This window comes from Macaca nemestrina, chromosome X (assembly GCF_043159975.1).
Source record: "Macaca nemestrina isolate mMacNem1 chromosome X, mMacNem.hap1, whole genome shotgun sequence".
NCBI classification, from domain to species: domain Eukaryota; kingdom Metazoa; phylum Chordata; class Mammalia; order Primates; family Cercopithecidae; genus Macaca; species Macaca nemestrina.
In genome coordinates, this window is record NC_092145.1 from 150,054,259 (window position 1) to 150,078,814 (window position 24,556).

Genomic DNA, 24,556 nt, shown 5'->3' on the forward strand with positions numbered 1-24,556 from the left:
GCCTGTAATAACAGCTACTAGGGAGGCTGAGGCAGGAGAATTGCTTGACCCCAGGAGGCAGAGGTTGCTGTGAGCCGAGATCGTGCCACTGCACACCAGCCTGAATGACAGAGCAAGACTCCATCTCAAAAAAAAAAAAAAAAAAAAGAAAAAGAAAAAGAATTCTAAGAACAAATTTGGAGACCAGCTTAAGGCATTTAGAGGTTTAGCCTGCCCTGGGAAAAAAAAAATGCATTCTTTGTCTTGCAACAACATGTTAATAAAGTCTAAAGTTTCTACATAAACAGAACTTGCTTCAGTGGGAATTATGAGGACACAAAGGGTGCAGATCATAAATGGACTATATTAGTGAAAGCCATTTACCTAGCATGGTACAGAGTTTCATTTAAGATTAATGAAAACCCAGTAAGTAGAAAACACTGATATTCTTCCAGTGGAGGAATCAGGATGAGTCTTAACTTGATACAATAGAAATGTGAGTACTGTGAACAGAAAAATGTGTGCAATATTTGCCAAGTTATATTTTCATAATATTTTATAACCCAAATTTATATTCAATAAAAATACACTCTCTATCTCATTTTATGATCTTTCTGGAGACATTTAAAGGGAGTCATGTTAGCAGTAAGTTATGACTTTATAAAAAGTATTTTAATAAGTTTGTATATTGCATTTAAATTCTCTGGACATATGATTATTAAAAATTATATTTCAACATGGAAAATTGCCATTTTAATGTTCTTCTGTCTCTTAAAGTTGATTCTATTTTGGGAAATGCTATTGGAGTTAAATTCTTTATCTGGGGTTTTGGATTTGCCAAAAACTGATCATGAGACTTTGGACCAATCACTTTATCTCTGTAAGCCAAATTTATTATTGTGAAGAGGAAATACTACACACTTCACAGTGTTCCTACAGAGATAAGAAGAGAAATTGTATGCAAAAGTCTTTGCCCAGTGGAAATTGCTATCCAAAAATAGTTATCCTTCCTGGCAGTGCAATTTTTGTTCCTTACTCATCTCAGCAGAAGCTCTTTGACATTGGTTTGTGTTGGTGCTCACTTAGGTGGCATCTGAAGATTCATTTTCTCGCTTGTCTTAAGCAGAGACCTAAAACAGCCTTGAGCTATTTTTAATAATGTTGCCACTACTCAACGAGCAGTCAACCCATGGATGAAACAAAAACAAGTGTTTTGTTTTGAGATAGGTCCTTTTTAGCAGACAATCTTCATCTCTAGTACATAGGAAAGTCTCAAGTCTCTATATTGTCTTCAGTGGAATTGGCTAGAATTTTTTTAAATTATTACTTTACTAGGTGGTAGATAAAATGTAAGGGGAAGAGCTATAGAGTTCTTTTAAAGATATATTTTCTTGTCTTCTTAAATCAAGGAAGTTGTTTAAAAATGTTTACATCCAAGTATGCAAATTCGCAAGTCTTAGATTTCTTTCCTGAAACCATCAAATAACACATCAGCATGCGGGCTTAGGAGGGTTGTTACTGGAATAGATGTCATTATCTATCATTTTGCCCATCAAAAAATACAGTAGTGATTACTGCATTGTAAAGGGAGAAAACTCAAAATGATTGTTTTGCATTATCTACCAAAGGCCTGGGAAAGTTGAATAAGTGTTCGTTACTATGCTCAAATAAGGCATTTGAGCCTTACTTGATGGAGGTTTATTCACATTCTCTTTCTGTCACATGTTCTATTTACTTCTTTGAAAATAATCTCAAGTTCAATTACTCTGATTTTAAAAACATGAAAGACAACTTATAAAATGCTACACTTTTTTCCCCTACAATGCCTTCAGATAATATAAGGCTGGTCACAGCCCATGATATAAAATACTAGCTGTTGACTCACAGTTACACTACAAGGGCCAATTTTACAGACTGCCAGGATAAAGATGATTTTAATTAAATTGCACAAATCCTTTTGTACTGCAACCAAACCCCTACGCAGGCTGACCGACTCTGAGCCATTCTGGCGTGTGTAGAGTTAACCAGGTTACCAGGATTCCTAGTTAACTTCTTTCACCAGGAATGCAATTCATGTTTACCTATATAAGGAAACCTGTTAGACTGACCTGAGTTTGGCGGATTTTCGCGCTGACTGAGAGGCGTGTAAGCACACACCCTGGAGAGGGGGAGTGATTCTGAGCTGGACAGAGCAAGCTTCCTGAACGCCCCAGCCATTCAGCTGATCCGAGGCAAAGAGCCGGCACTTGCCCCAGACCAGCCTGCTTGGAGGACCTACAGGTTTGTCTCTTCCAGATCACAACTGAGGAACAAAAACCCCTGTCCTGGGAAAAATGGGGAAGCCGGTGAGTCTTACCACTCTCTCTCTGCTTGCTTCTGCTAAGTGGCACGCCTGTCTGCTCTCACCCAGGAAGCAAAGTAAAAGGCGTTGCTCAGCCTCTAACCCCACAACTCCTTCCTGAACAAATACAATGCTTTGCGAATACCTCCAGACAACTTTTTCTGCCTGTTTTGCACACCAAGAATCCACAGAGGGAATGATTTTTAGCACTTTAGACATTCCAGAGAGTGTTTTTCCTAGGCAAGCGTTTCTATACTATCGTGATGAGCAAACTTTCTCATCTTTGTTACACTCTAAAACAGTGGAAATTAGCCTTGGGGTGCTTTGTGAGGAAGGCTGAGTCCCCAAGGAAGTGATAGTAAATCTAAATGGGGTTCTTAAAACCACAGGCAGTGTGATGGTCTACAAAAGCCTAATTTGTCACTAAAAAGGCAGTCTGAAGGTATCATTTTTCATTCACACAGCAGCAAAATCCTTGCGTCCTGCATATGTAATAAAGGACACCTTCTGAGACACTTAGGAAAAATAGACGCCGAGCTGGCCTCTTTGTTCTAGACAATGTAAAGAAGCTCGCTCTTGTGTTTTGACAAGGAGCGTATGTCTATTTTTATATATGGCGAGAATGGTGTATAAAGGCTTTATGTCAAAGGTATTGTGGTCACTTGAGTCAAAATCTGGCTATATTCTCTATGTGTACAAAAATCTCAATCTGAATGTAATTAAACATGGAAATGTGAAATTGTTTAACAGACTTGCAGGGAAATTTTAGTTATATTTGGGAACAGCCAATTATAAGAGACAACTGGGAAAGGAAAAAAATTGTTTCAACTGAGTTCTGGGGCAGAGGTAAAACTTTTGCAAAGAAAGTCAATTTTTTGTAGCTGTCAAAAGTGATTTGGAATCAGGTAAAAATTTTTATTTTTATTTTTTCGTGGTGATGTGGTTTTTTGAGTTGAATTAACTTGGATAATTGTGTTGAATGATTTGACTGCTCGTCTTTCAAAGGAATACTGTTGTTTTCTGTCGTATACAAACTTAATCCTGAGTTTGGGGAGCAGGTTTGTGCTACTGACTGCAACAAGTGGCACAAAGACTCAATTTCAGATTTCTGATATTATGAAATTAATTACTTAAGTTAATTTAAAGAAAAGTAATCAGTGCAAACAAGCAGATTTGAGAAAATGACCACCTTTTTAAAAAATGCAAGTGATAGTCCATTTCCTAGTGAGACTATTGATTTCATACAGGCATTGGCAACTGCCTAGTCATAGGGACAAAAGCTATGGCCAATTTTCTCTAGGATCTTTGACTCTAGAAAGCATAACTTTCGCAAGGACACAGTTTAAATGAAACTTGTTCACCTCCGTGAGAATGAAACATAGAAAAGCACCGTGTATAATACAATGGACATTTTAGTAAATAAAATTCTTAATAGCACAAGCAGCAGAACAGAAGGGACAATGCAAATGTTTTAAAGTTTATCTCCTCAGTGCTGCTCAGAAAAATATGAGTCTTGACATTCTGTTGCTGTCAATGGGAGTCAGCAACCCAGGAGACACAAAACACTATTTTAGAATATACAGTTAATAACAGATGGTTTAATACCAGGTTGTCTCACCCTGCCGATGAGATGGCCCCAAGCCAAATCAGCCAGCACGTCTGCCGTTTTTCCTGTGAGTTGATATGTACATAGTTATTATGCACTAATTACACTAACAGCCAAGGGAATATATAACCAGAAAGACAGATAAGTCTCCTGGGGTAGGGAGGGCAAGGGGGCGGTGTATGCATAGGGTTTTTAGATCTCATGTTTAGAATTATCCTTGCCAGTGGCATATGAATTATTGCAGATGACTGGGAGTCTCACGGCTAGAATCTACTCATCCCTGGCTCCTCAGCAGCCTTTTTGGGGGTAATAATATCGTTTATGGTATTTAACAGTTTAGTGTTAACAAAGTTCCAGGAGGATTCCTTCTTAAAGATTAAAGTTTTTCCAGTGTCTGAACTAATCCTCCAATTAAAGACAGTTAGGACCTATATTGTTGCATTGACCCTTTTCGAGTCACAGTACTGTGTGCTTGCATGGAGGGTTGAACGATTCAGCAGCCTCCTTAGATCTGCAAGATGTTATTAGGTGCCCTGGTTAAAAGAGGTTGGAAAATACTGGAGAAAAAAAAACAAACAAACAATGGGAAATAGGTCTTCTCAGAGCCTTAATATGTTCATTTACTAATACGTGTTTTGACTCCCTGAGAGAAGTATAGTGTGCACCATATGAAGTATGGTTTGCTGCAAACCTACTTGATGGCTCGTTTCTAGGGTGATCATTCTGAGAAACGATCTGATATTATGAAATTAATTAGCTTCTCAATGGATGGACCACAGAGCACTGGTAAATGATGAGTGGGTTGCAGACATACCCAGTTGTTGACCCCTCTTGGCACATGGGCCATCAGGCTGTGGCTGGCCTGAGCTGATCCCTGGAAAGTTATTTCTGGATCACATAGCTTCCTCAGTTTACCTCCATATATGGTGCAGATTGCATCAATTTCTCTGTCATGATGTTTTAAAGTTAGGAAACTGCCTTTGACAATCTAGGCCCAGAATATTGATCAAACCAATCAAAATACCCCAACACTGTATTAACTTGGGCCTGGGGGCTCAATGAAAGGAAAAATATCGTAATGTTTATCACCCTTCATGCAATCATGAGAGTGTTAGGACCCTCTGCATATTATCCAGTTTGTCCTCTTTATTTTATAAAGAATTTAATGATGTGTTCTATAGTGTGTGTATATGTATGTGTATGTGTATTTGTATGTGTCTGTGTGTGTGCTATTCTATTCTTAGAGGTTTCCTGAACAACTGATGACAAAGTGCTTCACGGAATCCTTTCTAACATTTGGTTGTTGTTTATACTTCCCTTTCTCAAATTGCTGTCAGGGTTTGTTTGGCTGGGATTCTCCCACCACTAATATGGCTTAGTCCAGGGGTGAGGGACATAAAAGAACCTGGCTTTAAAGGTTATTTGTTAAATGCAAATCCTTTTTTTGGGCATTGTACCAAATTTGTACACAGCATTTCTATCACTGGTGAACTTTCTCTGGCTTCCTCTGCCTACCATTTGACATCAATTATCTTTCAAAAACATTTTTTTTTGCGTTATTAATTCCTGTTACATTCATTCAGCAAATATTTATTGAGTGCCTTTTGAAGTCCTATGCTAAACACTCTGGAGGAAAAGCAGGTATATAAGAGACAGATGAATTTAAACCAAGTCTTCATGCAATGGGTAGCATTTCTGCAAAGAGAAATCTCATTACCTGAATGGTGCAGGATGTGAAACATGAATTGCTGCAAACTTACTTGATCACTCACTCTTTTGCTAATCATTCTGTAAATCAGAGCTTCCCAACTGGTGGCCACAAAACACTGGTGGGCAGTGAACAAGTAACTGATATGTCAAGATATTCATGCTTTCACTGACCAGATGATTTCCATGTCAGATAATGCCAGGTAGATGCCAATAAACTTGGTGTGCTTATAGAGGAAAGACCACTTGATTCTCCCTGCAGTGCATCTATAAATAACTGAGAGTTGGATGATGCCACTTTATATTTTGTTAACGTAATTTTCAAAACCACTCCCTTTGGAGTTGTCAAGTATTCCTGGGGTGCCACATGGGTAAGAGCTATTTCCAGAGTTCTAGGTAACTTGAGAGCTTTTATAATGGCTTGTAATCACTGGAAATTATTAACATACAAATTTCAGTAACAATTCTTATAAAGCAGGCAAGAGCAGCTGCCATTATTTCTAAGGTCATACGTGTAAGGCTTAGAATTGGGGACTATGAATTAATAATTAGTTTGCACCAGTAGGATTTTCCAAATACCTAGGGCATTAGTAAAACCAATTTAAAATATATTTATATTTGAGGAAAGGTTAGCTGGTGAGGTGATAGTCAGGACTATGACTTCTAGTTAAATGTAAAAGTACGTTTACATTTTTAAATTAATTGCTTGCAATCACATATAAGGGAATCTTCTGTGAACGAACCTTTCAAAGACATTGAATTACTATAAATATTAATGTCAATGGTTCATTTAATGTTATTTTTATTTTAAAAGAAAATAAAAATGGATTGCTGTGCTTTGGGGAATATAGCATTCTCAGAAATGCATGGTACGTAATAGCTGAAGCTGCATAAAGAATGGTTCTAACTGTGTGAGTTGAGTATACTCACACTTTCTTATGAGTTGCTCTTCACTTGTCTAAACTTGAGACAAAATTGAAATTAAGCAGAACCTCCTCAAATTGACAGTTTGAGTTTTAACATGTGACAGAATTGGAATTTTGGTCAAAGAGCTTGAGCCAGAAAAGGCTGAATTTTTTATAGCTATTGTTCTGCAACAGAGGCCTTGATTATTTTAACCAAAATTATTTCTCCCCCTGAGTATCTAATTGTACAGTTATTTATATCTGTAGTGACACACTCATCATGTATTGCCTTGGGGGAACAAAACAGCATATAAACTACCAGAGAACAGATAACAAGTTTACTCAAACTGATATCCTTGGCTCAAAGTTAAGAAACAAAAGAATGGTAGTGCTTCCCAAGTTTCTTCCAGAGCAATGAATGGTGGGTTTGGCCAAGACATTTTAAACTTCTAGGGGATTCAATTTCCTCATCTGTCGATGGAGACATAAATACACACTTCATTGGGCGGTTATGAGTATTGAAAATGGTCCTGTCTGTGAACGCACCTGGCACAATGCTGGGCATGAGGCCAATCAATAAATATTGGCTAGATCTGAAATGGGTGGAGATAAGTTAGGCACATTGTCAAGTAAATAATTCAGGGGTTGAAGAAGTAGCAGATGCACACTGGTGGCCCTTATGTAATTTTGCTCACTCAATGATTTAAAATTTGTGTTTCAGTGAAGCATGATACACCTTCTAATGTCTTACGGCATGTCCTCTTTGCTTATTGGTGTTACCTGTTTGTCCCTTGTAGGTTTCTGTGTTTGACACCCTTGTTCTAAAGACTCCTTCTGTAGCAATCTACATCTTCTCAATGTAGATTTCCCCCTTTTAAGGTGTTTTCTCAAAAGTACTGTGTTTTATAAAGCAAAAAATACTCACTTCATACTTATTAATTTAACAGCTTGAAATCTTTTTCACCAGCAATGGCGGGAGGAACTGGGCTAGCAAATTCATTGATAAAAGCCACTTGCCCCCCTAGATTACCCTCAGACCCCAGTCTTTTTCTCTAATTCCACATCCACCAACATCCCACCCCAGCAGAATGTAACATTTAATCTGATGTGGCACCCAAGATGTGGAGAGAATGTATCCCATGTGCTAACATGTCTTGGCAAGAGTTCACTCTTTGCTAAGGCAAGTGGGGGCCATATGGTGTTTGTGTAATGAGGAAGCAGCACAGCTTTATCAAAGTGTAGATCAAATGGCTCTCTATTTCTGACTTAGTTTTATTGAATCTCATATATGATCGATTATAAGATTCACCGCTAAGAAAGAAAAAATTCTTCCAATTAATCGATAACACAATGTTTTCTTAGCACTTAAGTATTTTATGCTAAATTTATTGAAATAACACCTAACAGAGAGTTAATCTGTTTTAGACAATTATTCTCTTTTAGAGAAATATTCTCTAAAAGAGAGTTATTGGCTGACTCTTATTTAGACTGATTATTTAAAAATCATATGTCTCCCCCCTGTGCATAAGTAATATGGAAGATATAGGTGAGATAAACTTTTAAAAAGCTTTAACTTTTCAACTGAGTTGTCGTATCTGTGCTTTTCTGCACCATGCCAACATACTTTGGGTCAAAATGCAGCATTTTTAAATAAAGAACTTCTCGCTCTGCATTTCTACTGGAAGGTGATGATCAAGACTATATTCTTTCCACAAATGGGCCTACAACAGAATGCAGTTGTCCATTCATAACCCAAGCAATGCCTATCAAGTTGCTACACATCTCAGTGAGCTAATTATTTAATGCTTTAAACATATACCTACAAATGCATTAAGATCCAGCACACTTGGTGGGGTCCATAGGTCTCCTGAGTATATGTCCAGACGACTTTCTGCCAGTACTACCTGATCCTTGAAAGGATCTCTCTCTCTCTCTTTCTCTCTCTTGGACTGGCGGGGGTGTGGGGGGGGGGATCTTTCCTCCTTCCTTTTTCTTTGAGTGGTTTTGCCAGGTGTGCAACTTCTCTTCTCCTAACAGGCAAAGCTTGTTTTAAAATAATGCCTATAGCTCAAATGAACTGACAACAGTAAGAACTGCTATGATCAAGACAGTTCATGGGCAGGCATTGACAATTATATCACAACTGCAGCCTGAGCAGCTACAAATGTAAGATACCTCCCAATATCAACTGGGTTAAACTGGGAAAGAATTTCCTCGGAGAACTCATGAAATAGGGTGTATCTTCCCCATCTCATGAGAACAGCTAAAACATCAGCTTTAGAGAATTATTTTGTTGTCTTTTAAGGCATCAAGAGTGTCCTAGTTGAAATTAAATGGCTTTAGGGAGAACAACATTTGTAGTTGCCATATTTACTGCTTTGGCACGGATTTCTTTTCAATGAAGACTAAGTAAGAGAGCAAAGTCCCATGAAGATGGGACAGGAAAGGGATAAGGATGAGAGTAGAGGAATGGAGAGAGGGCAGGAAAAAGAGAAAAAAGAAGAAAGAGAAGCTCTACATTTGTTCAATAATATTTGTCAAATGCTTTCTCTGAACCAGGCATCACCCTACGTACTAAGGCTAAAGTGGAACCTGCATTTAAGTAAATAACAGTCAAGTGTAGGAGGCAAACATTGATGAAATATCACACAGACATGAGTAAAAGTTCACCTGGAATAAAAGCTATAAAATGGAGGTATATGTTGCCATGAGATTGTACTGGGAAGATGTAGCTGATCTGCTACAGAGGAAGGCAGAGAAAGGCAGAGGGCATTGCTTGAGCTGAGAGCTAGATGGAAAGGACTTGAGGCAGTGTGTTTGCAGGGGTAGGACTCTATGAGGGAGTTTTCAGCAAGCGGTGACATTGATGTTTTGAAAAGTTCACATTGGCAGCAACCTGGAAAATATTAGGTTGTTGCAAAAGTAATCGCGTATTTTGCAATTAAAAGTAATTACAAAAACCATGATTACTTTTGCATCAACATAGTAGATCAAATTGGAGGGCCATCAGAGTCAATGTAGGTGAACCAAACAGGAGCCTTGGAAAGCAAAAATAATATCTGCTTGTATGAATATCATGGTGGTAGAGATGAAGAGAAGTGGATGGATTTCATTTCTATTTTAGAGAGGTGAAATCGAAAGGAGTGGATGATGTGTGGGGCAAGGGAGATGATGAGGGACTAGGAGGTGTAAAAGCAGACTCTCAGGAATTTGGTTCACGTATCTAGAAGGATGGTGGTGTAGGGGACAATGAAAGTTGGCCTGGTTTGGTGGAAGGGAGTAAACTGATTGACTGGAAAAATGCATGAGCTTTGAGGCGGAAAGTCATGGTGTGAGTTCAAGTCTTAGCTCATCCATTTAGTAGCTGTGTGATGCTAAGTTTTTCTGAACCTTAGTTTCCTCATCTTTAAAAATTAGGTCATAAACATTCACCTCAAGAATTTTTGGGACAATCAGATGAGGTCTGCATGAATGAAAATCACTTCATGCATGGTCAAATGTCCTACATGTGAGATACTATTATAACCCACAAATTCACCAGCAATAAAGCCTGGAGGGAGAAGAACTATTTTCAATAACTTCCTGGAGTGGGATGTGAGGGTCTTGACAGCCAAGATCTCAACACTCTGTAAGTTTACCTAAGTGAAGTTTTCTCCTTGTTGATAATGTACAGGACAGCTATTAACTTCAGTTGTCTGGTGAATTCTTTCTATTTCATTCCAACCCCCTTCCCCCTTCCCTCAACCTGGATTAAGGGATCCCAAATAGGAATAAGCTACATTGCTTTTCTCAGCTGAGATCCCTTATCATTTGTAAGAGGACTATAGGATTTAGAAAACTGTAACCCGAGAGTTTTCACTAACAGATGAGCACACTCCATTAACTGCACACTCCCAATAGGGTTTGGGTTAAGGTTTTGCCATTCCGTTTTTCTAGCATCAATTTAGCAAGAGCATTTTATGTGACATGTGTAATTCCACTACCCTTGAGTGACCTCAGCAAATTCCTTTCTGGCTTCCAAATAGTCTCCCATTAAGGGGAGTCATTAGGCAGTGAAAGCTGCAGCCATAGGGTTAGGAAAACCTTGGAATGGGCAGGTGAAGGGGAGAAAGAGGTTAAACCTTGTGGAATCAAGGTATTAGCTTCCCATTGTTCAGGTGTTGTTGCATTGTAGGATCTAAGTCACTACCAAAATTTATATCTCCTTGCATTGTTCCATTTCTTTCCCTTTGTTCTTGGCACACGTTATGTAAGTCTCTTTATTTTAGAACTGAACTGTATGTCTATGGTTTGAGCATATGTATGTATTAATAAAACCACATTTATCTTTCACTGAATTCTTAAGAAGCTTAAATTTCCCATCAAGATCCTATTCAGTTATCCAAACGCTTATGTTCCTATAGAAAAACGTGTGGAAGAGAGTGGGAGGCATCCCATTTTGTCATTTCACTTGTGTAATGTTTGGGTGGAAGACTGAGAAGTGTTTGTATGAACTTTCAGACAACTAGATTGCACTTGCTTCTCAATGTGCATATTTAAGATTTTACTGTATGTACCCAGATTGGGATTTGGGTATATGGGAGGAGTGAGGATGGAAGTGGAGTGGAAGCCGTTATCTGAAAAAAAAAAAAAAAAAAAAAAAAAAAAAAAAAAAATCCTAGCCATGTAAAGACCTTTCTCTTTCCATTGCCTTCGTAATTTTTCCTCTACATGACCCATGTTAGCACAAATGGATTTCAAGACAGAAGTGCAATTTTTTTAAAGTCCATTTTAAATCTGAATAGTATCTCCCAAAGGGACTGCCATTTTCACTGTGGCTTTGCTGAGTTCAAAGCAGGAGCACTCCATAGAAACTTCTGATTAATATGTGCAATAGTAGTTGCTGCAAGCCTGGGTGTTTTTGGAGTCACAGTGCAATAGAAGAAAGTGAGAGCTACAGTGTCAAACCAGAAAATGAGTTCACTTTGTCTATGAATATAGTTACCTGTCAATAAATCATTTGCCGATAGTTTGAAGATAATGAAGGAACCTGGCAGAATGATCCAGAGCGAAGGTTTCAGCAAAGAGAAAACACATCAAACATTACAATCAATGGAAAATGGTGAGAATTTCTGTTTGCAGACCCCCAAATAAAGCTCTTGCGGAGATAAAGATGTGAGATTTGCACACCATCAAGCCTTCTGGTCTGTTTTTCCTGTTCAGAAAGACTGAAATTAGGGAAGAGGAAGGCCTCTGCCAACAGACTGTAGGTCATAAATTAGTTAATAAAATCTGTCCTGTGTTATCTCTAAAACAGTCTATTTTATATATACTTGTTCATTTGGTTTATTTGTTTCTCTGCTTACCCAGGCTGTATTTTGGTAGCTTAAGTTAATATATGAGTTTTAGACTATGCAAAAGTTTATTTATAAATGACCTGCCTGTGAATAAAATAATAGGGTGTGTATATGTGTGTGTGTTGCATATAATGTATTGCTATTGATCAATGTTAAATTTAAATTTAAATATATAATACTAATGAATCCAATGAAATGTTTATATTGCTATATTCCAAAATAAAAGAATTAATCTGTGTTGATGCTTCCAAGACCATTTCAGGGCTTGTGTAGTTCTAGTAGGTTATTTCCACGTATTGACGTTAGTACAACCAGTTCTTGTTTTACTTACTAGGGTCACTATCAATGATAAAACAACACTGTATGTATTTATATATATTTTTATGTACATTTTATTTATATATTATATATGTATTATACACACGCACATACACACACACACACACACACACAACTGTATGTGTCCATTTGAACGTTTTTCTATTTTAAGGAGGGTAAGCTTTAATTAGTTTTTACTTTTTTCAAAGTTAGATGAAAGATATAAGAAAATAAAATGTCATACTTTTTTTAATCTTTAACTTTTATTTGAAGTTCAGGGGTATATGTGCAGGATGTGCAGGTTTGTTACTAGGTAAACATGTGCCATGATGGTTTGCTACACAGATCAACCCATCACCTAGGTATTAAGCCCAGCATGCATTAGCTATTCTTCTTGATGCTCTCCATCCCCCCACCTCCCCAACAGGCCCCAGTGTGTGTTGTTCCCACCCATATGTCCATGTGTTCTCATCATTTAGCTCCCATGTATAAGTGAAAACATGCAGTGTTTGGTTTTCTGTTCCTGCATTAGTTTGCTGAGGATAATGGCTTCCAGCTCCATCCATGTCCCTGCAAAGGACATGATCTCATTCCTTTTTATGGCTGCATAGTATTCTATGGTGTATATGTACCACATTTTCTTTATCTAGTCTCTCATTGATGGGCATTTGAGTTGATTCCATGTCTTTTCCATGTGAATAGTGCTGCAATGAACATAAGCGTGCATGTATCTTTATAACAGAATTATTTATATTCCTTTGGTTATATACCCAGTAATGGGATTGCCGGCTCAAATGGTATTTCTGCCTCTCGACCTTTGAGGAATTGCCACACTGTCTTCCATGATGGTTGAACTAATTTACAATCCTACCAACAGTGTAAAAGTGTTCTTTTTTCTCTACAACCTCGCCAGCATCTGTTGTTCTTTGACTTTTTAATAGTTGCCATTCTGACTGGCATGAGATGATATCTCATTATGGTTTTAATATGCATTTCTCTATTGATTAGTGATGTTGAGCTTTTTTTCATATGCTTGTTGGCCACATGTATGTCTTTTTTTGAGAAGTGTCCATTCATGTCCTTTGCTTACTTTGGTTTTTTCTTGTAAATTTGTTTAAGTTCCTTGTAGACTCTGGATATTAGACGTTTGTAGGATGGACAGAATGCAAAAATTTTCTCTTATTCTGTAGGCTGTCTGTTCACTCTGATGATAGATTATTTTGCTGTGCAGAAGCTCTTTAATTGGATATCATTTGTCAATTTTTGCTTTTGTTACAATTGCTTTTGTCATCTTCTTCATGAAATCTTTGCACGTTCCTATTTCCTGAATGGTATTGCCTAGATTTTCTTCTAGAGTTTTTATAGTTTTGAGATTTACATTTAAGTCTTTAATTCATCTTGAGTTGATTTTTGTACAAGATATAAGGAAGGGGTCCAGTTTCAGTTTTCTGCATATGGCTAGCCAGTTCTCCCAGCACCATTTATTAAATAGAAAATCCTTTCCCCATTGCTTGTTTTTGTCAGGTTTGTCAAAGATCAGATGATTGCAGGTGTGTGGCCTTATTTCCGAGTTCTCTATTGTGTTCCATTGGTCTATGTGTCTGTTTTTGTACCAGTACCATGCTCTTTTGGTTACTGTGAAAATGTCACAATTTTTTAAGACAAAGTATAATGATTTACAAGATCAGTGGAAGACCAGAGAGGTTGGGGGGAAAACAAAGGAAAAAAATGAGAAAAGAAAAGATCAGCAAGAGATGTTAGAGGAAGGGAAGTCCCAAAGCAACAAAAACCTACTGCCTTCTCCAGCCAAGCCCATCCCCCATATATAAACAAAAGCCCAGCAAACAAACAGATGCAGGACTAAGGGATCAAGAAGAGGCAAGCCACAAATTGCTAGAAAATACTGGAGACCAAAAAACAGAAAGAGAGAGAAAGGAAGAAAACAAAAGAAAGGGTGAGAAATATATTTATGGGGAAATGCTTGCAAGTTAAAGAAATCAGCAAAAAGGGTAAATAAAGAAGAAAGTAAGAAATGAAAAGTTAACATTAACAAATCAAGAAATAAGAAATGAGACAAACACGGGCATTGTGTTTGAGCTGGTGGATGCTTAAAATATATTGTTCTCTAGGTATCTTTATGAAAGGAGGAGCAAACAGCACAAAAATGAAAGTGGGCAATTAGAAGAAAGCAAGAATAAGACAAAGGGAGTGTTGTTAGTCCACATGCCAAAACAGCCAGCCAAGGGGTGAGTGACTTAGTACTAGTGTCCTGGTAGGGTCCATCTCAGTGAAACTAACCCCTGAAGATGACAAGGCTGTTCTAATCTTTGTGATTAGTCCTATTCTGCAATAGTAGTGCAAATGCAATTTTCTTTTTAAATGTTCCCACTTGAAAAGGCTTAAGTGGCAAGAATCTGGGGCTTCTAAGCTGTGAGATGTTCCAGAAGAGATTGGCTCTTCCTACTTTAATAAAGATTATTCTTAGGCAGTGAATGATAGCTTGGTGGCCTAAAGAGTTAATCCCCCAAATGTCTTCTATACTTCCAGGAGTCGTTTATTGAATGAGCAGTATCTGGCTTAGTATTTATAAAAATGCTTTAAATTTCTGCAGAAGAAAAGGTAAAAGGCCGTAGTATCTGGATCCATTCCCACTGTTAAGCTTTACAGAGTACCCAGCGCTTGATTTGGTAACTGCCAGGCTTACAGCCTGCACTTGAAATTTCAAATCCAGTCTCTTGTGAGTTTGGTCTTGCTCATATATTTTTACTGTGATTTTGCTCATAATAACTTATGTTTACCATTCAGCAATGCGAGGAATTGTTTTTATGGCCAATTTTCATGTTATAGTCAATCACACATTTCAGGCCCATTTCAGAAAATGAGTTTGACACGGCATGTTAGTGATGAATTATTAATTCTTACCTGCAGCAAAGAATGATGCTCAGAGTGGTCAGGGAATGCTTACCAGTTGTTGACTCAAAGTTATACAGCCGTATTTAAAACTCCAGTGGGCAGTTCTGAAGATGGCAAACTTTACTTTGATACAGTGCCACAGCACCTCCATTAGTGCCCTGGTTAGAATGCAACCATCTGCTTGCTTTTATTGTCTATGTGTTACTTAAGATGGTCTGTTTCTTTATGACGTAAATCATTGGAATCTACTGACCATTTTTTAAGTCTCCTTTAGTATTTCCCTGAAATGATCACTTTATATGATTGTTTAATAGATAATTGACCCTGTAGGTATACAAAAATTATAAAGATCATATTTTCTGCTTTCCTGACCTTTTCCATAGATGACATTATAACAGAAGTTCCTGGGCCTACTGCAAAACTTGTTGTCTTTCGGGACTGTGTGAATCATAGGTTCACATTAACACATTAGGTCAAAAGAAACTTCACATTTCCAGTGACTGAATATGAGACTGCTGTTGTTTGTTCACTGGCTGTAGCTTTATGGATTTGCCCAGTTCGGTTTGTCCTGCCAGGGTCTGCTCATTCCTTCACTGCCTATTTCTCTCTCCCTGGCAAGCTGCTGAGCAATCCATTTGCCCTCCAGGCTGTGTGCGTGTCCAGCACAGATAAGCTTTAGGACAGCAAAGACTATCACTTTAATTCCAATGGACTGCATTTTAGGACTCCTTGATGGGTGATATTATCTTACTGTCAGGGTAAGTAAGGGCTTGAGGCCAATGGGACTGCTCAAGAACATGAGAGCCATGAAACAAAAGCTCGACCTATGGAAAAAAGAAAACCCATCAATTATGATCCCAGATTTGAGAAGGGATTGGCATATGGTATAATGAATAGAACAATGGCCCTCCTTAGCCCACTGATTAGAAAGGCTTGGGGGGACATGCCTATACATACTGAGTCCTGTAATTTATGGAATGTTACAAAATAAGCCATCTGGAAGATTACTCTCATAGTCTACAAGATATGGCACTTACTCAGGTGCTAGGATTGCATATTGGCAGGAAGTTTCCAGGGAACTCCCAAGAGAAGAATATTGGAAGATGATAATTTGAATATTGTGAGGGTTCCTGAAATTTGCCAGAAAATTAGGAGAATAACTAATTGGGAGACTCTGAGACCAGAAAGAGCAAATATGGAAGTGTCAGGAAGTAATGTTTTCATTCCACATAACATCTATTTGTTTCTTGCTCTCTCTGGGTCCTGACTATTGAATTTATGAAAATTGAAGGAAGTAGTGTGTACCAAAGGGAAACAATTAGGGGGAGGTGAGGATAAAGAACATCCACTGCCTCATGACTGGGGAGATAAAAATATGCAATAGAGAAATGTGATGTCATTGGTTGCAATAAATTTAACAATTGCAATGCAACAATTAAGAATATAGTCTTTCTTAAGTTGCAAATAGATGGGTATGCATAAGGGAGATAAGTTACAATACAAATTAATTTCATTTAATTAGTAGAAGAGACTAGATGAGTGGTCTTCAAACTTTTAATACTTCTAAGTATTATTTCTCTCTCTCTCTCTCTCTCTCTTACTCTCTCTCTCTCACACTGTCTCTGTCTTTCTCACACATATGCAGAGAGAAAGAGCGACACACACAGAAAGAGGGAGGAGGGAGGGAGGGAGACACAGAGAGAGAGAGAGAGAGAGTACACATGCACACACAATGCAAATTATCCCTTCATAAATAAACCAAAATAAAATCAATGTATATCAATGTATATGTGTGTTGCTTCCCATCCTAGCTAAGGAAAGGTGTAGAAAAGAACTCTGGTTTTCACACCCCTCAATTTGCCATGGCCACCATCACTAGCTATTGAATGCCCTGTGATGACCTGCAGAATGGCACAGAGGTTAGGAGGATAAACTTTTGAGCTACACAGATCTAACTTAGAATCTCTGCTGTGTCACTTGTTAGCTGGACTTCCTACTCCTAACACTTAAACTTCTTAGCCTTGGTTTCTTTCACCACCTGCCTCCCAGAGTCATTTGATAAGACTAAATTAGAAGAAGTATGTGTAGTATTCTAAACAGAGGAAGCACTCAATAAATGCTGGCTAATATCATCCCCTCCAAGCTCTTTGAGGGTGATGGCCTAGTATTTGATAAACCTGTGAACCATGGAACTGTCACTATGAAGGACAAATCTGGCAAAGCACACTACCTCTAGGAGAGACGGTACCCACCAAAAGGCTTTTGAATTTGTTGCCTAGTACTGCTTCTACTCCAAATCACTCAAAGTTGTTTAGACTTCCTTCAGAGGCCTGTGGACTTAGGCAGGACTTAAGATGTCTTTGTTAATATAGCTAATGAAAAACACTGATAGCATGTAGAAACAATGACCTGCCAGAGTTGAAGGTAGACATTTACTTTCCATCACCTTGTCCATTTAGTTCACAATTGACAGCTTTATGCCTTCAAAGAATCATTCTGAGACTGGATGAGTCTAAAGCTTTGCATGTGAAATACTGCGCAAATGAATTTGAATTAACAATACTAAAATATTTAGTGATTTCAGGCAACCATTGTAACATGTGTTGACTCAAAACTAACTTTTATGAGTTTTGTCTGGAGACAAATTCTGTGAAAAACGCTTAAACAAATTAAACACAAAGTTAAAATTTATTTGGAAGATAATGCTATACTCAGTCCAGTTTTGGATGTCCTCTTGGATCAGAAGCATGTTAGTCATTTAAGAAATATACATGTCCTGAAGGTGTTATTTCAATAGAGCAAAAACCCTAATCAACAACAAAATCTTATTCTTATAAATATACAAAAATAGCAGCAATATAGAATGAAAGAAATTAATATTCATAGCCATTTTCTCTTCTTGTCATTCTTAAGGAAATGTCATTTTGATGGAAATGAAAATCATGTTGGCCAGGTGTGGTGACTCATGCCTGTTATCCCAGCACTTTGGGAGGCCAAGGCAGGCAAATCACCTGAGGTCAGGAGTTCGAGACCAGCCTGGCCAACATGGTGGAACCCCGTCTCTACTAAAACTACAAAAATAGCCAGGCATGGTGGTTCATGCCTGTATTCCCAGCTACTCAGGCGACTGAAGCACGAGAATCACTTTAACCCAGGAGGCAGAGGTAGCAGTGAGCCAAGATCACACCACTGTACTCCAGTCTGGATGACAAAGAGAGATTCTGTCAAAAAAAAAAAAAAAAAAAGAGAGAGAGAGAGAAAGAAAGAAAATCATGTTGAAGTCATCCTAGGGTTGACTGTAGGGGTTTTCCAAACTCCTACTTCATTGCTGAAGTCTACCTATCATGAACATATCTAATTTTGCTTTATGTTCCTCTTAGATTCCAAAGCACAGACAAATGATTTATTTGTTTGTTTTACTGAAAGGTAGATTATAAAACTTGTATCCCTCTGTAATGTTTTATAACTAAGACCACTGAGGAAAACACTTAGCATTTCCCATCCTTCATACGGTATATATAAAAATTAAAGAGCACAGATCATCCTTGCTAAGTTATCTTTGGTTCTTGAGCACAGACACTGTATTTTTCCTTCATACATATCTGATCCTTCAAAAGTGCTTATTTGTCATTTCCACCTTTCTGTGGAAGTGCCAGATACTCTCATTCATAGAGAATAACTAACAAGGCAGCTAAATCTAAAAGTTCAACATCAAAGGGCTTGAAATATCCTACCTTAATGTTGGAATTTGGATCATCTAGTGAGCCTGTGTAATTTGGTTTCTTAACTAGAAAATTTCAGTAAAAAAGCTGGGGCCCCCTGGCTCACCTGGCTGAGTATCATTGCCTCTTTTCTAATTCATTGTTCCATGACAAACCCTTTTGAAAGGAGGTACGTCTGTCACAGTTACCTTTGTTCACCCACAAATCTCCCCAAACATGCTCTCCAGCTCCATTTTATAGGTAATGATGTTTCTTAAACAATATTCAAAATGGCACATACTAAATTAATTTTTCCCACATGTACACGGAAATAATGTCCATAGTAAAATTATTTGGAGTCTATGCAGTAACACTAAAGGTGCAATTTAATTGGTTGTTGTTGTACATCCAACAACTTTTGTGAACCTATTGTATTCAGAGAAGTCAGCTGCATACTTAGGAATAGTGAGAAAATCGTCGAGAATCCAGCACAAACAAAACCCTCATCTTCTCCAACCTGTAAGTGCACTGTTTAGTGGAGGGCAAAGCAACTGTAATATAAAACACAATCCATTCATTTGTTAAACAACCATTTATTAGACACCTATTTATTAGGCTATGGAGACACACATTTCCTGCCTTCGAGGAAATTACAGTTTGATAAAGAATTTTAAATAGGTGCTAAGTAGAAGCACAAACTGAGCATTTTCATTAGAAACAACTTAAACAGTGCATGCGTGAAGAAAGTTACAATCTGCTGAATGTCAGAAATAACAACTCTGGTTTATGTTTATATCAATATTGACCTCATAAAGACTGTGTAATTGTCAGAAAGGGACTGGAACTATTTTGTTGGTTGAGCTTTTATTATTGTTTATTTATTTATTTATTTAAAAGCTATGACTTACATTTCTGTTGTATACTTGAAATTAATTGTAAACTGGCGTAGTGAGCTTCAGAATCTCCGAGTGAGAGCTAGGAAAATAGATTGGTGGGCCTCAGTCACAGAAATTCATTCAACCATTCTGAGGATGAAGCCTGAGAGTCTGCACATCAGCAGGTGATGCTGATGCTGCTGATCCACAGACCACACTCTCCTGCATTGGTTAAAGATATGGACGGATTGTTGTAATCGCTCCTAGATTCTGAGGAGAGAGTGAAAGATGGTAGGATTCCTGCACTTCTTGGTCATGGCCAGTAGACTGAAGAAACTAATTGCTAAGTCTAATGTAGAAATGAAATAAACTCTTCTTTGGACCATTCAGGAAACGTGTCAGGAAAGGCTTTAGATTTGAGTAACTGTAATTTATCAATACTAGTTCAACCCTCTCTAATCAGTATAGTCAACTTGTTAACCACACAGCTGCATAACCCCCAGGGGCCTGATGAAAAGTGTCACAGAGCTTTAGGGTTTCCAGTTCCCATAGTCACACTGGAGAAATATTAAACATTGTTTGCATGTTTGCACTTTGCTATTCCTCATCACTTGCCCATGCTGTGAGGCAGTCTCAAGTTTTGAGCGAAGAAGCCACCAGAAGCCACAATGGAGTCTGTGGACTCCATTGAGGAAGGCTGTAGCTAGGACAGGCCATTGGATGTGAGCTCATGACATCCCTAAGAGCCAAGTAAACCATTTTCTTTCTTCCATAATGAGAAACGCCACGTGGTTGGCTGCTTCTGTCTGTAATTTCACTGGTGCAGCATGTTTAGATGTCAGCACCAATGGGAGACAAGGAAGAAGTTATTTCTTGTCCTGGCTCAGCTTGCACTGACCATTCTGTGACTTATGACTGACCCTTTGGGGTCAGTTAAGTTCTCTAGTGTAGAGTTTCTGTGTCTATAAAATGAGAATGCAAGATGGCAGGGAATTTTTAAAGAGCTGTTACCACGGTGTCATGTGTTACGGGGTGTGTTTTTGTAGTAATGTTAAAAAGGCATATTTTAAAATATGTGCAAAGGGAATATTTAAAAAGTAACAAGTATGAAAGTACCATATAGACCAGAAATTGCACTTTGGGCATTTATCCCAGAGACATGAAATGTTCACACAAAAACCTGCACACAAACATTCAGAGATGCTTTATTCATGTTAGCCTGAACCTAGAAACAATCCAAACGTCCTTCAGCAAACGAAGGATTAAACAAACAGTGGTAATCTTTACCATGGAATGCTATGCAGGAATAAAAAGGAATTAACTTCTGATACATGCAACAACCTGGATGAATCTCCAGGGGAATATTCTGAATGAAAAGTCAATCTCAGGCCGGGCGCAGTGGCTCACGCCTGTAATCCAGCACTTTGGGAGGCCGAGGTGGGTGGATCACGAGATCAGGAGATCGAGACCATCCTGGCTAACCCGGTGAAACCCCGTCTCTACCAAAAACACAAAAAATTAGCCAGGCGTTGTGGCAGGCGCCTGTAGTCCCAGCTACTCGGCAGGAGAATGGAGTGAACCCGGGAGGCGGAGGTTGCAGTGAGTCGAGATCGCACCACTGCACTCCAGCCTGGGCGACAGATATAGGCTCCGTCTCAAAAAAAAAAAAAAAAAAAGAAAAAAAAAGAAAAGGAAAGAAAAGTCAATCTCAAAAAGTTACATATTGTATGATTCCATTTGTGTAGCATTCTTAAAATGACCAAATTTTAGAAATAAAGAACAGATTGGTGGTTGCCAGGAGCTAGGGATAGGGAGGCAGGAGGAGGTGGATATAGTTATGAAAGGGCAACACAGGGATCTTTGCAGTGATATAACTAAATATGTGCATGCATGCACACACACACATGCATGTGCGCGCACACACACACACACACACACACCAGTACAAGCAAAACTGAAGAAATCTGGACAAAACTGGTAGATCATTTTGTAAAATGTTACCATAGGGGGAACTTGGGTGAAGGGTGCAAGGGGTCTCTATATATTATTTCTTACAAGTGCATATGAATCTACAATTATTTCAAATAACACTTCAATTGAAAGGAAGGTTTTTAAAAAAAGTAATAAGGAATTTTGTTTACTGTGAGTCATCCTGGTGGCCAAAAATTGGTGTTAATAGGATTTAAAATGTCAAGCTATATTCAGTAGTTTTTCACTAATTAATTATCAACAGATCTTCTTGTCTACTTTTGTAAACCTTCTGAGAGTAAACCATCTAACATATGGGGAAAAATAAAATAAAATATGATCCTCTGGAGCAGGGATTGGCAAACTATGGCCTGTGGGCTAAATCCACACTGCCCACCTCTTTTGTATGGCCTGTGAGCTATGAATGGTTTTTACATGTTTAAATTTGAAAAAATTTTTAGAAGGAAATAACATTTTTTGACAAGTGAAAATTATACAAAATTCAAGCTTGAGTGACCTTAAAGGTTTATTGGAGCACAGCCACACTCATTCATTTATGAATTATTGTCTGCAGCAGCTTTTGAGCTACAACAGCAGAGTTGAATAGTTGCGACAGAGATTTTTCTGACTCATGAAGCCGAAAACATTGACTATCTGACACTTTAAAGAAAAAGTTTGCTGACCTGTGCTTGAGAGGGGTAATTTCCCAGAATTTTCTAGGTTAAGAGAGTCCCCCTTACCACTTGAGCTTCCTAAGGTAGTTCTAATGAGCAATTATCTTAGTTTCCAGGCATTCCCTGAGAAAAATGAGGAAAATGATGCTAGTAGGTCCAGCATAAACTCCACAGGAAAACGCCCTGAGTACCACTGCCTGGATCAATAGCACGTGTCTTGGGTTGTTCTGCTTGTATACTCTGCACTTCTAGCAGAGGCATCGATCACACTTACAAACTCAGCCTTTGGAGCACAGGAAAGGATGTGGTCTCAGAGTGAGACAGACTTGGGTTCAGGTTCAAATTATCACTCAGGTATTTGCCAGCTATATGACCTGGGCCAAGTTACCCATCTTTCTGGACTTTGTTTTCTCTTCTTTAGAAAAATAGAGATAATTATACCTATTTGCAGTGGCATTGAGAAGATGTAATGAACTCCTATGTCAAGTGCCTGGCATGTAATAGGCAGGACCCAGCAAATGCAAGTTCCAGGATGGGAGCCCAATCATTACACTATTTTTGTGTCTGGGCTCTCCATACTTCACATCCCTCAATCTACCTCAGGAATCTACAAAGAGGCATTGGAATTCTTTCATAAACATCACTCAGGCTCCATTTTTGCACTTTCTCCGTAAGTGTCTATGGAGCATTTTTTTTTTCAAAACTAGACCATCTCCCTGCTGCCTTAGACCTCTCCTCCGAGAGACCTGAGTGGAGGCTCTGACACAATGGAATATAAATCAAATTATTTTCCAATTATAGGATGAAATATGTCTTCAGTGCTGGGAAAAACCTGCAGATTGATGTTATCCCAATAGACTCAGCACTAGTCTCCGAGAATAGGCCAGTTCAGGTTTCAAAATGTTTCTAGGTCTTCAGGTTCTAAGACAACCTTTGCACTGAAATCATACAGTCTGAAGGGAAACACACAGGGAGAGTGGCTTGCCAGTTTATCATAGATGAACGTTCAACCCAAAGTGCCCTAACTTGTGATTAGCTCTCCACATTGGTTCGGTGGAGACTTGGGCATGCTTCTCACCCAACTTCTCTCAGGCCAAGTCAGACTGGCAGCCAGAAGGACAGTATTTCATGCTGTACACTCTCTGGAATGGACATAAAATCCAGTCTCAGATGTCTTCTCAGTCTGGGTCAGGCAGAGCAAGAAAGGAATGACTAGAATGCTGATGAAGACATGTGTCCCTGAACATGACTTTGATCCCTCATAAAGATGCTTGGATTTTTAGGATGCTGATGTTCATCTAGTTTCTGATCTAGGAGGATGTTGTCATGACTGAAAGAGAGAGAGGGACCAAGGGAGAGAGAAAGAGAGAGAGGAAAAGTGATGAATACTTTTTTCATCAGGTTGAGTGGGTAATTTTAGAGTCTGTCAATCTTTTTGCTTAACAACCTTGGCTTAAATTAGTTTCTTTGTCATTTCTCCTTCCTTTCCAGCTGTCTTAAATATGTGGCAGCCTATCAACCAGCAGAACATAAGCACATATATGTAATGACCTAATACGTTTTTTTTCTGTGTGGCTACCCAAGTTTTGTTGCCTAGAGATAAATGAGACTTATGCATCCCCACCATAGCCTGCCTCCCACCGCATCACCCTGCCAAAACTTCCCCCAAATAATGTGGCTGATGACCTCCTCATGGCCAAATCTATTCAGCACTTTAGCTCTTACTGTACTTGACCTCTCACTGATATTTTGTATTGCTTTGTTCTGACATTTCTTATGGCATTGATTCCCAGATTTTCAAATTTCAGGGACTAATGTTATTTTTTAATGGCAGAAGTTAATATGGGTTGCCAACTTTAAATTAACCATTAATGACATAACAAAAAACCTTCTTACCTCAAAAATATCAAAAGAATGTACATTTTGCCATCAAAAAATATAAGAAAGATGTAATCTTGGAACAAAGGACAGCCTTTTATAGTAAATTAATTTAGCTTTATGAAAAAAGCATATTAAATTGCCTACATTTTCTTCATTTCACTACACCTTGTTGGAAATTTCATCATGAATCTGTCCTACTCTGATCTTACATGATTCTAAAGTCCAATCCTGGCAAGGCTTTCCTTCTCCATCTAGCTTTTGTCTACCTTCTCAGCCATATTTCTCACTACTCACCTCCATGAATCCTGGGAATCAGAATCACTATCAATGAACATTTCTCTCTTCCTCTGGA

The 24,556-nt window shown here is 38.4% G+C and overlaps 1 protein-coding gene across 1 annotated transcript in view; it reads left to right on the plus strand.

Annotated features, from left to right (window-relative positions):
* Positions 1-2,201: 2,201 nt before the first annotated feature.
* LOC105478113 (midline 1) overlaps positions 2,202-24,556 on the plus strand; it is a 393,876-nt gene continuing 371,521 nt past the window's right edge. The window contains exon 1 of the mRNA XM_011735107.2: positions 2,202-2,324. The gene's annotated coding sequence lies outside the window, so the exon portion shown is untranslated. The remainder of the gene's footprint in view (positions 2,325-24,556) is intronic.